The 12,712-nt window shown below is 38.6% G+C and overlaps 1 non-coding gene across 1 annotated transcript; it reads right to left on the reverse strand.

Annotated features, from left to right (window-relative positions):
• Window positions 1-12,100: 12,100 nt before the first annotated feature.
• On the reverse strand, window positions 12,101-12,207 carry LOC120102581 (U6 spliceosomal RNA). The gene has a single exon (XR_015687420.1). It is a non-coding gene; the product is annotated as a U6 spliceosomal RNA (small nuclear RNA).
• Window positions 12,208-12,712: the final 505 nt, after the last annotated feature.

The following is a 12,712-nucleotide window of genomic DNA, read 5'->3' on the forward strand; positions in this document are numbered from 1 at the left end:
CTCAATTTGGGTTATAGAACACAGGGATAGCAAGATGATATTGACCTATCTCATACCTACTGAATAGCTTTCATAGTGCTGGAAGATGCTATGAAAGCTATTGAGAGAAAAGGTAATCACCAATTTTATCCAGCTGTGAACCCTAAAGCTACAGGAAAGATTGGCCTGGTAAGATATAACTGTTGCTGCATCAACATCAGGGGTGTAACTAAGTACTTTATGCTTTACATGAATTTAAGTCACACTTTACAAGTTGACACTCAACTTTGCTCTACAGCTGGGCCAACAACTTGTGACTGGGTAGGCTCTAGGCCTTAAGGGAGAACCTACTACTATTTATTCTTCTAAGTGGATGTAATATGAAAGTGATTCTCTTGTTACTTTTATGAGCCTTTAAATTACCACCAGGCATATGGATATGTGTTATGTTCAGGCATTACATATACATTTATAATATAGTGAGTGAGTCTATGTTTCTAGGTTTATAATGATGAATTGTTGAGAAAGGTAGTTTTTAATCTGTAAAATATTCACATTTATTGTTTTATTTCATGTTCTACTAAGTATATAAAACCTCATTTCTTGCTACAAAAAAAAGATCTCTGCACATTTATTTTAATACATTATTTGGGTGAAATTGTAATCCTGAATTCTGAATCTTAACAACAATAACTAACTCAGTTTAGTTGGAGAAGGTTGGAGCATGTGATGCACTGAGCAGTACACCTTAAGAAGCTGACTTTCTCAGCAATGGCTACAACACTTTACTCTGTTAAATGTCACACTTAGACTGGGTAATTGGAAGTGAAAAAGACTGACTCTGGAAAGAACAGACACAAATTAAACAGAACATACAGATTTCCGATGTAACGGATGGCCACATGATAGAACTGTTTTTATTTATAGAAAATGAATCCAAAGTATTTTACTTAACAGAATTACCTTCAAATGGTCCAACTATTAAATGAATAAAGTTATGTTAATTCAAAGCAAATGTTACTTGTTATTTGGAATACAGCTATCCTAGCTCATAGAGTTATGTTTAAATTTTATAACATATTTCTTTTTTTTTTTGATCGATGTATGTTAGGTTTGCACATCTAGCTAGGGTAGAGAGAGAGGGAGAGAAAGAGAGAGAGAGAGAGAGAGAGAGAGAGAGAGAGAGAGAGAGAGAGAGAGAGAATCATGGGCAGTTTGTAACCTCAAAAATCTAAATTAATTAGTGACATGTTTTCTCATCTCTTTCATAAACAGAATTATAAAAAGTCAGTTGCTGCTGTAAATGATGTGTCCTGAATCCGTGCCTTAATCTTTAACCTTTGCAGGTTTCACATGCAGGTTCAAATAAATAGTTACATTCTCCAACTTCCAGATTTTACAGCACTGCCTGGGCCAAGGAGAAAGAAACATGAGCTGGGAATCGCTTGAAAGCTGTTCAGTTATAGCAATTGCCTTACGGATTTCAAACTACAATGAGTAACTAAAACATAAGTAGTCTTGTTGTCACCCACACTTCCATTTCATAATAAAGAACAATAACACATTTTAACACTTAAGTCAGGGATAACTGCAAGGATAGATTAGAACTTTTGTCCATATGCTTTTAAACTTATAAGCAAATAGCAAACCAACAAATAAGAGAGCAGTAACTTTCAGCAGAACTTATGTTGGAACTGTCTCTGTGTACTCTACTTACTAAAAGTCATCAGCTAAGCATACACAACTGGACACAACAACTTATGAAAAAAAGTCCAGCTAGAACTACCTCAGGTACCCAGTGAGATCTGATTACAGTGATTATAGTGTAAAGTGATCGTTATACTATCCACAATAGAGTAAATTACCTCTTATTGCTCAGAAGATCCACTACTTGATTGCCTGAAGCCTTAAGTATATGCTACATCTGTTCAAAGATCCTAAAATTCCACCCTTCAGGTCTTGAGCAATCTTTTTTTAAAATTACTTTTATTTTTTACAGTCCAGTCGTTGTCCCCTTCTGGTCTACCCTCCCACAGTTCTTCATCCCATTCCTCCCCTACCCCTGTCTCCAGGAGGATGCCCCCCTCCCCCTGCACAGGCCTCCCTACTTCCTGGGGTCTCAAGTCTCTGAGGCTCAGGCGCTTCTTCCCCCTCTGAAGCAAGACTAGGCAATCCCCTACTGTGTATTTGTCAGGGACTTCAGACCAGCTCCTGTTTGTTGCCTGGTTGGTAGCTCAGTGTTTGAGACCTCAGTGGTCCAGGTTAGTTGAGACTTCTGGTCTTTTTATGGGGTTGCTCTCTTCCTCAGCTTCTTCCAGCCTTCCCCTAATTCAACTACAAAGGTTCCTGACTTCAGTCCAATGGTTGGGTGTAAACATTTACATCAGTCTGAGTCAGCAGCTTGTTGGGCCTCTCACAGGACAGACATGCTAGGCTGTCTCTAAGCACACCATAGCATCATTAATGCCTTGGAGCTCCCCTTGAGATAGATACCAAGTTGGACCAGTCCTGACCCACCTTCATTCAGTTTCTTCTCCATTTTTCCCCTGCAGTTCTTTTAGACAGGAACAATTCTGGGTCGGAGTTTTTGACTGTGGGATGGCAACCCCATCCCTCCACTTGATGCCATGTCTTTCTACTGGAGGTTGACTCAATGAGTTCCCTTTCCCCATTGGTGGGCATTTCATCTAGGGTACCTCCCTTTGAGTCCTGACAGTCTCTCACCTCCCAGGTCACTGGTATGTTCTAGAGGGTCTCCCCACCCCCTCACCCCCACTTCCCAAGGTTCCATTCATTCTGCTGGCCCTCAGGGCTTCTTTCCTGTCCCCCCTATACCTTATCTTACTTGCTCCCCGTCCCTCTCCAACCTGAGTCCCTCCCTCCCCTTGCCTCGAATGATTGTTTCCTTCTCCCTCCTTAGTGGACTAGAAGCACAGGACAAATCAGCAACCTACAGACTGGAAGAAATCTTCACTAACTACACATCAGGTAGGGGACTTACATCACAAATATGTAAAGAATTCAAGAAGCTAACCCCCTCCAAACAAAACAACCCAATCAAAAAATGGAATCTAGAGCTAGACAGAGGATTCACAACAAAGGCATCTCAAATGGCTGAGAAGCACCTAAAGAAATGTTCAGTATACTTAGTTATAGGGTAAATGCAAACAAAAATAACCCTGAGACTACACTTTGCATCAATCAGAATGGCTAAGATCAAAAAGTCAAATGACAGCACATGTTGGCTAAGATGTGAAGAAAGAGGAACACTCCTCCATTGCTAGTGGGAATTGCAAACTGATACAACCACTCTGGAAATCAATCTGGAGGTTCCTCAGAAAAATGGAAATAGATCTACCTGAAGACCTAGCTATACTACTCTTGGGCATATACCCAAAAGATACTCCATCATATCAAAGAGAGACATGCTCCACTGTGTTCATAGCGACTTTATCTGTGGTAGCCTGAAGCTGTCCCACAACAAAAGAATGGATACAGAAAATGTGGTTCATTTACACAACAGAATACTCTTGAGCTAGTAACAAAGAAATCATGAGTTTTACAGGCAAATGAATGGAACTAGAAAATATCCTGAGTGAGGTAACTCAGACCCAAAAGGATGTATATGGTATACGCTCACTAATAAGTGGATATTAGCCAAAAAGTCACAGAATACCCAAGATACGGTCACAGAACTCAAGAAAGTCAACAAGCAGAAGGGCCCAGGTATTGATCAATCAAATCTGGCACTTCATTTGGGGCCATGATGAAGCCATTGGTAGCATAATGTTATACCCTCAAAATTAACTGGTTCACCCATTCCTAGGTTGAGATAGGTGTTGTTCCCACTGAAGTAAAGTTTGTTTATTATATTTGCACAACATTGTATATGCATTAACTATTTCCTGAATGTGTAGGTGAATTCATTAATATCTTTCCAAGATATCTTTAAGGTTATCAGGATCTTTGAAATCTGTGTCAGTCCACTGGTAAACAAGCATGGATACATCTACTATAGCTACTTTGTAAACAATATTGTTCAGAGTATTCATTGCATATTTGATTATTCTCACAATAGTGACGTGAGAAAACTCAGCATTGTCTGTTTTGAACACTTTCAGAGTAGTAGAAACCACCTAAGATATGGTACATGGCAAAAAAATATGCTGGTATGCTGATTAATTTTTGTCAACTTGACAAAAGGTAGGATTGTCTGGAGAGGGGATCCTTCACTAAGAAAATGTCTCCATGAGATGGGCGATATATGTAGCTCAAAAAAGACCATGAATGGCATATACAAACCAGACTATGTTATTTTGAAGAAGGATTATGAAAGGAACTTGATTGACTAGACTGTGGGAACTTCAAAGATAAGAATGCTGAGAAGGGCTGAAGAGATGGTTAAGAATGTGAACCATCAGTGGTTAAGAATGCTGGGAGAAAAGCAGATGATGGGAGCCTTACTTGTGGAGTTCCAAACTCCATGAAGTATGTCTATGTGGTATGTTGAATTTATAATTTATGATTTATGGAGAGTTGGGGCCAAGAATAAGTTGTGCTTTACAAAGCACCATAAAATTTTTTGGTAGTATTTTCTTTTGATCAGCACCCAGAAGATGAGGAAGCCAAGGCTTCATCTATGCTAGTATGTAATCTTTATAATGTGAAAGAATCTTGGAGATGCTACTGGTTTTGGGAGAATAGAAGTTATAGTGTTGAAGGGGTCATTAGAGAAGCAGAGCATGGTATCCTGTGACTTGATTGGAGTCCCTAAAGAATAGCCAAAATAGGCCATTGTTGAAAGTGCAGCCTCAGCTGCAGTAGAGACTACAGGCTACTGGAGATTCCAGGACTGTAGGACAACGGCTGCATTGGCAGAGTCAGACATGGGAGTCAAACTCTTTGGCGACCAGAAGATTGTGTGTGAATCCCAGACATTATACACCAAGTTATTTACTTGTCGGTATTTAGATTTGGTTTGATTTGATTGCTCTTAACTTGGCTCTGCCTCCTGAGTGCTAGAATAAAAGGTATTTACCACCACACCTGATTGGACATTGCTGTTTATCAGGGCAATACGAAACAAAGGACAGGCAGCTGTGCTCTAAGCTCTTGATTTCTTTTCTCCTTGAGGAAGTATAATTGATCAAAGCCTTCAGGGGATCAAGTGTAGCCCCTTGTTCTTCCATAGGTAGAGTTGCTGTAGCTTTTAAATTCACTATTGCACATCCTGGTGTTAGTTCTCCTGGGAAAGAGATCCACAAAGCTTCAGTCTGTGAAGCTTCCCAGATGGCACTGCTGTGACAGTATTTATTTAATAATTTAATTATTTATTTATCTATTGAGAGAAGAGGGAAGGGAGGGAGGGAGAGAGAGAGAGAGAGAGAGAGAGAGAGAGAGAGAGAGAGAGAGAGAGAGAGAGAGAGAGGCAACAGCACAGTTGATGGGCAAGATTGCAGGTGATTCTCCCAAGTCTTCCTATATCTTGCCATGAGTGTACTGGTCCCGCTGGTGTGAAAGCTAACAGTCCTCTGAAGGGGGAGTGAGGATGATTATAGGAAAGACAGAAAGAAGATTCAGAGATAAATGTTAAAAATCAGGAGGGCTGCATGACTATACCACGCCAGCCCTGAATGTATTTCTCACAGCTTTTACATTCTTTTCCACATCATGGGAAACAATAGTAGACACAATGGATAATGGATGTAGCCTCCCTGTTCCTTCCACCAAACTTAAGAGAACATTCATCCCCTCGCCTTGAAATTCACGTGTAACCCCTCTTACTGTTCCATGCGCCAGCAGACCCTGACCTGCCTTGACTCTGCCTGACAGGCAGGCTTTCACAGAAGTAGGTAAAAATGGCTCCTGACACATTAGTGCTGGGATTACAGATGTGTGCTACCACATGCAGTTTTTACCTGAGATTGATCGCACGTCATCAAGCCTGTACGGCAAGCACCCTTGCCCTCAGGGTCATTTCCCAGCTCCAGCCAACTCTGTATATGAACCCCATAACTCAATCCTTGAATCCATTGACCCACATTATCCTCAATATTGCCAGTCAAAAATTAGACTTATGGTTGTATTTACATTTGGAAAGAAAAAACACTATAGTGCTCTCCCTTCAATACTTCTCTGGAAGCGGCGCTTATCCTGAGGGAATGCCAGTCTGGTCGATTAGTTAACTGGCAGCAGTCCTGTCCAGGAAGCTGCCTTATACAGGTGCTCCACTTCGCATCGTTAGCAGGAACAGCATGACGTTGAGTCACTTACTGTTGGGGAAACTAACGTTTAGAGAAGCTTAAGGTTTTCTTCTGGAAAGATTATCCAGATTTCCAGATACACTATTTCGAAAAAGCACTTGAGACCCTCCACTCAGTGACTTCTTTAAGAAAAGTGACACCTAAACTTAATTTCAGAAAAAAAGTCACGTTGATATACAAGGATCCAGGCTGGCCATAGCATTGCTGATTTTTTTTATTTTTAATAGTTCTATAATATAACATTTTGATGACAACGACAGTCTGTTACTTTATACATGGTCAATGTCATTTTAACAAGACAATTATAAAATATAGTTGCAAATTCTTGGGCCTTCCTCCCTTCAACGGATAGGGCCTGTACTATTCTCCTTGAATCTTGACTTGCTAATAACCAGTCAAATGCAGCTAGATTAATATATTATTTTCCCACTGTGTCTCGAACAAACTTCCAGAACCTTCGTGTTTTAAAAATAACATGCATTTGTTAGCTTAATGTTCAACCTTTTAGAGTTCAAATTCGTTTTCCTGGGCTATCCTCAGTATTCCCCCTGAGAGCTGGAGGGGTGAAGAAGAGTCCATACTTTGTAGCTTCTAGGGGTCTTTCTTCCTTGTTATGTCGTCCTTTCAGCTTTGTTCAGTTTGTCCCTCTGACCTCTGCTTTCATTTCGTTTTCTTTTTCTGTCTTTGACCTCTTGCCTTTTTCTCATTAGAACCTTCGTGATTATATCAGTACTCTAATAATTAACTCAAAGCAATCTCCCCATGCCAAGGGCCTTCTTTAATCATATCTGTAGATTTGGCCTTGCAATATTAAAGCAATGTATTCATCACAGATCTCCTGGCTTGAGGGGGGCCATTAGCCAGCCTAGCTGAGTTGGAACAAGTTATACAGTTTCACATGTTCCACTTGATTTTCTCACAGAAGTGTGGCTATTGAGCTTTAAAAGCCACTGGAGTGTGTTGCAGATAGCAGTTCACCTGCTTATGTGTCCGAGGAAGCCATTTCAGATGTCTGTCCTAGCAGCCCCAATCTCACTCAGTCCAAATCTGACTGCCCCTGCATGCTGTCAAAAGGGTCAGAACAGTAAGTGATATGGTTTGAACTCAGCACAACTTTTCATGTCACTGCACAAAAGAAACAGATTTACCTGATTCTCTTTGGACTCTTGACTTTACTGCTATGCTGTCAAAGAAGCCCATACTAGCTCACATGAACAGATCACAGCAGGAAGACATACATAAGTGTTTCAGCTGATATCCCAGCTGTACTTTCAGGGGATAGTCAGGACTCAATTCAGGAGAGAAGACCCTTCCACATGATTCTACCACCTAGCTTTCACATCCTCCCAGTGAGGCCTGAGAGTTTGCGGGTCAATAGCTAGCCAGCCCACCTAGGTCCTGTATAAACTGCTGTCCACAGAATCTACAGGCCTAACAAAATAGCTATCTTATTACACTAAATTTGGAGAAATTTTGTACAAGCAATAGTTGATACCCATAGAAAATCAACCAAAAAAGTCAAAATATTATTTTTTCTCATGCATATGAGAATAATTAAAAAAATCACTAGGAAATAAATTATACAACACTTTATTGAGTTTGTTATTGAATGCTGTCATTTTTAAATGTGTTTAATATTGAAAGCTATAAAATTCAGGGTGTAATATATGCATTGAAGTTAATATTTTATGAGCATTATTCATACACAAGAACAAATTATAGTAGTCAGTCCAAAAATACTGTGACATCCAATGTACTTGTTTCTATTTATCATGTTTTATACCACTGGGTCACATTTTCTCCAATAGAAGTTGTGTTCCTTATTAATACCACCACTGACATTTTTAAAAATAGTGGTTATTTAGGCAGAACATTTCAAATATTAGCATTTATATTTCTTTCTGATGTTCATTCACAAAAATTTGCTTCTCATAAATATTAGAGCTTGAAAAGAGATATTTCCCCCTATATTTCCTTTTGATCTTTGCAAGAAAAGGAAACTCAAGGCTTGTATTTCATGGTGTTTTCTTTTGAATACCACAGGGCATTTTCAAATATCACCAAAAAAGTTTGCAAAAGCTGTTTATTTCTAGACATGAACATTGGCTCGATATCAATACCACTAATACATCAAAAAAGCATATAAATGAGAGTAATATTTATTACAGAAAGCAACTTTTCTTAGCATTGTGATAGAACAAATGGTATTAATATTAGTCTATATTTTGTTTCAATGTTCAGTATTAATTCTTGAAATAATAGATACATTTTAAAGTATCTATCATCATTGTTATGTGTTTGGACATATGCACATATATGTACACATATCATGCCTTATATAGAGACGAGAGGGATAATCATGTGAAGTCACGTTTATGTAGGAATTCAGCTTAGACTTTTTCAGGTCTGGCATTGCTTTTTAGTTACAGGCCTTATTTGGCAGTTTTTAATTCAGTGTTAATACACTCTTCTGCTTTCCTCTCTGGTCTCACTAGTCATTTTGGTGGGGCATCTTTTATTAATTACTTATAAACGGCATATGTGTATCAGAGCTAAGCTGAAAAACCCACCCCATTACTGCAGTAAAACCACAGAGTGTATTGTAGATATTGGCAATTACTCTCGCCATTAACAAAAAATGTAAGACAGATAGAAAGTTGTTTGACAAAATCCTACTTGTTAAACATCAACACCTTCGCTTCACTTTCCATGAGTAATTACATTTTTGGTATATAAAACAACACGTAAAATGTACTCAGTGGAGAAAAATGATTAGACTATGATCCATCCAATAAAACTTTGATTGAAAAAATCAATATCTTTAGTATAATAATGATGGTCAGCATTTAAACGAGACGTCATATTGGTGATCTGGGCATATCATGGAGACTTTTCCGTGTGCTATTTCTGGAATGAAAATTGTAGTTCTCTAGACTCCTATTAATGAGCTGATCTTGGAAGTGTATACATTTTTTGTAGGTTTGGTTTATACTATGTATATGTGTCAGTCTATAAGAATGTCTAAAAATGTGGTTAGTATTTAGAAATCACTTTCCATTGCCTTTCTAGGACAAGAAGCAGAACATTGCCATTAAATAAAAAGAACTGTTACCACAGGATTTTTTTTTATAGCACTAGACATCCGAACACTGCCTAGGGTTTTGTAATGATAATTTCTTTGCTTTTTTTTTTTAGAAATCAATTTTCCATTCACGTTCCCAGATATCTTTCACCTTTCCATAATAGAATCATAAGGTGAATATTGTTTCTCAGAGTTATGTTCTGGATATTTATGCCTGCCAGTGGATGAAGCTAGGGTTCATTTTTATTATAAGAAAGAGTACTCCACTAAGTGAGGACGCCCTGATCCCCCACATGCCCTTCGTTGAAATGCATATTATTTCCAGGCTGGGCTCTTTTGAATAATAATCCTTTGAAAAAATTGAAAATGTCTTATCTGAAACAGTTTCTAACAGTTCCATAAGAGCCACGTGGAAAACTTGTGTCAACAGAAATTCCTGCTCCTTGACCTCCAGTTACTCTGTAGGTCAATGGGGTCACAATTGTCATGGATGATGGTAGGCTGGACTGCAATGGGATCCAGGAGAGATAACAAAGAAAGGACCTGCTGGCTCAGAGGGAAGGAATTTTAACTTGGTCTTAATTTGGTCCCCAAAGTGATCTATCAGCAGATAATCTGAACGCTGATTCAAGGCATCCAAGATGGATTTGTCTGCCTTCTTATTTTTGAAGGTAACTGGATGTATTATGTACTCTTTTGTGGCTTCAATCTCTATCTTGTTAATGAGATTGAGAATGTGTTAATGCATCAACTGGTCACTTGACTCTCTTAACTCTCTTTATGAGTTTTCAGTTTTTAAATTGGTCTTTTCCTCACTGCTTTCTGCAGTTTAAGGAATTTTTTTGTTTTGTTTTGTTTTTAATTTTTTTATTAATTTTTTTATTCACTTGAGTATTTCTTAGTTACATTTCGAATGTTATTCCCTTTCCCGGTTTCCGGGCAAACATTCCCCTAACCCCTCCCCTTCCCCCTCTATATGGGTGTTACCCTCCCCATCCTCCCCCCATTACCGCCCTCCCCCCAACAATTACGTTCACTCAGGGTTCAGTCTTGGCAGGACCAAGGGCTTCCCCTTCCACTGGTGCTCTTACTAGGATATTCATTGCTACCTATGAGGTTGGAGCCCAGGGTCAGTCCATGTATAGTCTTTGGGTAGTGGCTTAGTCCCTGGAAGCTCTGGTTGGTTGGCATTGTTGTACATATGGGGTTTCGAGCCCCTTCAAGCTCTTTCAGTCCTTTCTCTGATTCCTGCAACGGGGGTCCTGTTCTCAGTTCAGTGGTTTGCTGCTGGCATTCGCCTCTGTATTTGCTGTATTCTTACTGTGTCTCTCAGGAGAGATCTACATCCGGTTCCTGTTGGCCTGCACTTCTTTGCTTCATCCATCTTGTCTAATTGGGTGGCTGTATATGTATGGGCCACATGTGGGACAGGTTCTTAATGGGTGTTCCTTCTGCTTCTGTTTTAATCTTTGCCTCCCTATTCCCTGCCAAGGGTATTCTTGTTCCCCTTTTAAAGAAGGAGTGAAGCATTCGCATTTTGATCATCTGTCTTGAGTTTCATGGGTTCTGTGCATCTAGGGCAATTCAAGCATTTGGGCTAATAGCCACTTATCAATGAGCGCATACCATGTGTGTTCTTCTGTGATTGGGTTACCTCACTCAGGATGATATTTTCCAGATCCATCCATTTGCCTGTGAATTTTATAAAGTCATTGTTTTTGATAGCTGAGTAATATTCCATTGTGTAGATGTACCTTTTTAAAATTTAAACCACCAGTCTTTGTTAGTTCATGTGCTTTTGTTGATTGCCTCTCTCTGACTGTTTTTTGTTCATTTTATAATATACTTTAGCAACGTGAATATTTGATGTATCATTTAGACAAAGTTTTAAATTCAGGGGTAAATAAATATTTTGAAAAGTTATTGCTGTTCAATTAATATCTGATAACGTGATCGCTAATTTTAGGTGTCAAGTTACCAGGGAGAAAGTGGCTATACATATACATTTTATTAGATTATTTATGGTTAGTGCATTTTGTGTCTTTTCTTAGAAATCATTATTCTCTTTTCTAACATATATTCATTTCTGGATAGTTGTGGAATTTTTAAAATTACCTATAAATGGCTTCATTTTTTTCTTTGTCTTTTCATAAAATAATATGCCATCTTAGAACTCAATTCTACTGCAGTTTTTCATACAAAGCAAGTCACAAATTCATCTCAGATGAAGGAGTGACCACTTACATTTACTTCATGATGATACTACCTACAGTGCCATATTACAAAGTATTTGGCATATAGGATGTGATGATGAACCTCCTAACATACATGGTAGGGTTTCTCTGCTTTTTGACTACCAATGCAACATGAATAGCTCAGCCATGCTCCCAATGCCATGCTTTCTCTGTCATGATGTTGCCCTTCAAAAGGTAGAAAATAACATCAATGAAGTGATCACAACCCTCTTTGATACCACAAGGGTAGAATCACTATTGAGATACTCTGAGGAGAGTCAGTCTTGTTTTGAATCCTGCCACATTGTTCAATGGAGAGGTATTAAACAGCCACAAGAGAGTCCAGACAGCAAATAATCAGCACATGTATGTGACCCTTATATCTCCAAGAGGACACTTGGTAGATGCTACTGACTGTGTCAAGATAAATGTCCATTAGATAATTTTTGCACATCTGCAGATAGTAGGAATAGGATTATGACCAGTTTCTGAAGACAATTTTCTTTTGACCATCCTTTGTTTTATTTTGCAACCCAAGTGGGGAAAATATGGAATTCTTTATGAATTTGTATATCATCCTTACTAAAGGACCATGCTAATCTTCTCTGTGTTGTTCCAATTTTAGTACAAATGTTGCCAAAGCAAACACAAAACACAGTTTCAATTCATGACTAAAAACGTGTTTTACGTTATAGATAACCAGTAGGTGAATGGCATATTTGGCAAAGCAAGCATGTACTTTGAATGTGATATTTTCAAGGAAAGAATATCTGTATATACTTAAGTGTTGTGGAGTGTTTTTAGAGAAAATGAAGATGACAAACTTACTTTTCACTAAAGCGATGTATTCGTTTCAGTACAAAGTTGTTTTAAATACTTATTTTATCTATGTTATCTATATTAAAATATATATGGAAAGGAAATCTCTAATTTGCTCTTTATTTTCATGAAGAAATTTATACCTAGACATAGGTATGGAATTTGTTACGCAAACAAGAAAAGAAAGATTTGAATGGATGGAAAAGTATTTATAAGGTACCCAAATCCAGTCAAGGAGGGAGCTGGACTCTCAGAAGTGCAGACAATCCTGAGAGTTCAGGGGAGACCACTACTGCTCACATTCCTGGTCCAAGAGGAACAAACCTGCATAGAGC

The sequence above is a fragment of the Rattus norvegicus genome, chromosome 4 (assembly GCF_021556685.1).
Source record: "Rattus norvegicus strain SHRSP/BbbUtx chromosome 4, alternate assembly SHRSP_T2T, whole genome shotgun sequence".
Taxonomy (NCBI): Eukaryota; Metazoa; Chordata; class Mammalia; order Rodentia; family Muridae; genus Rattus; species Rattus norvegicus.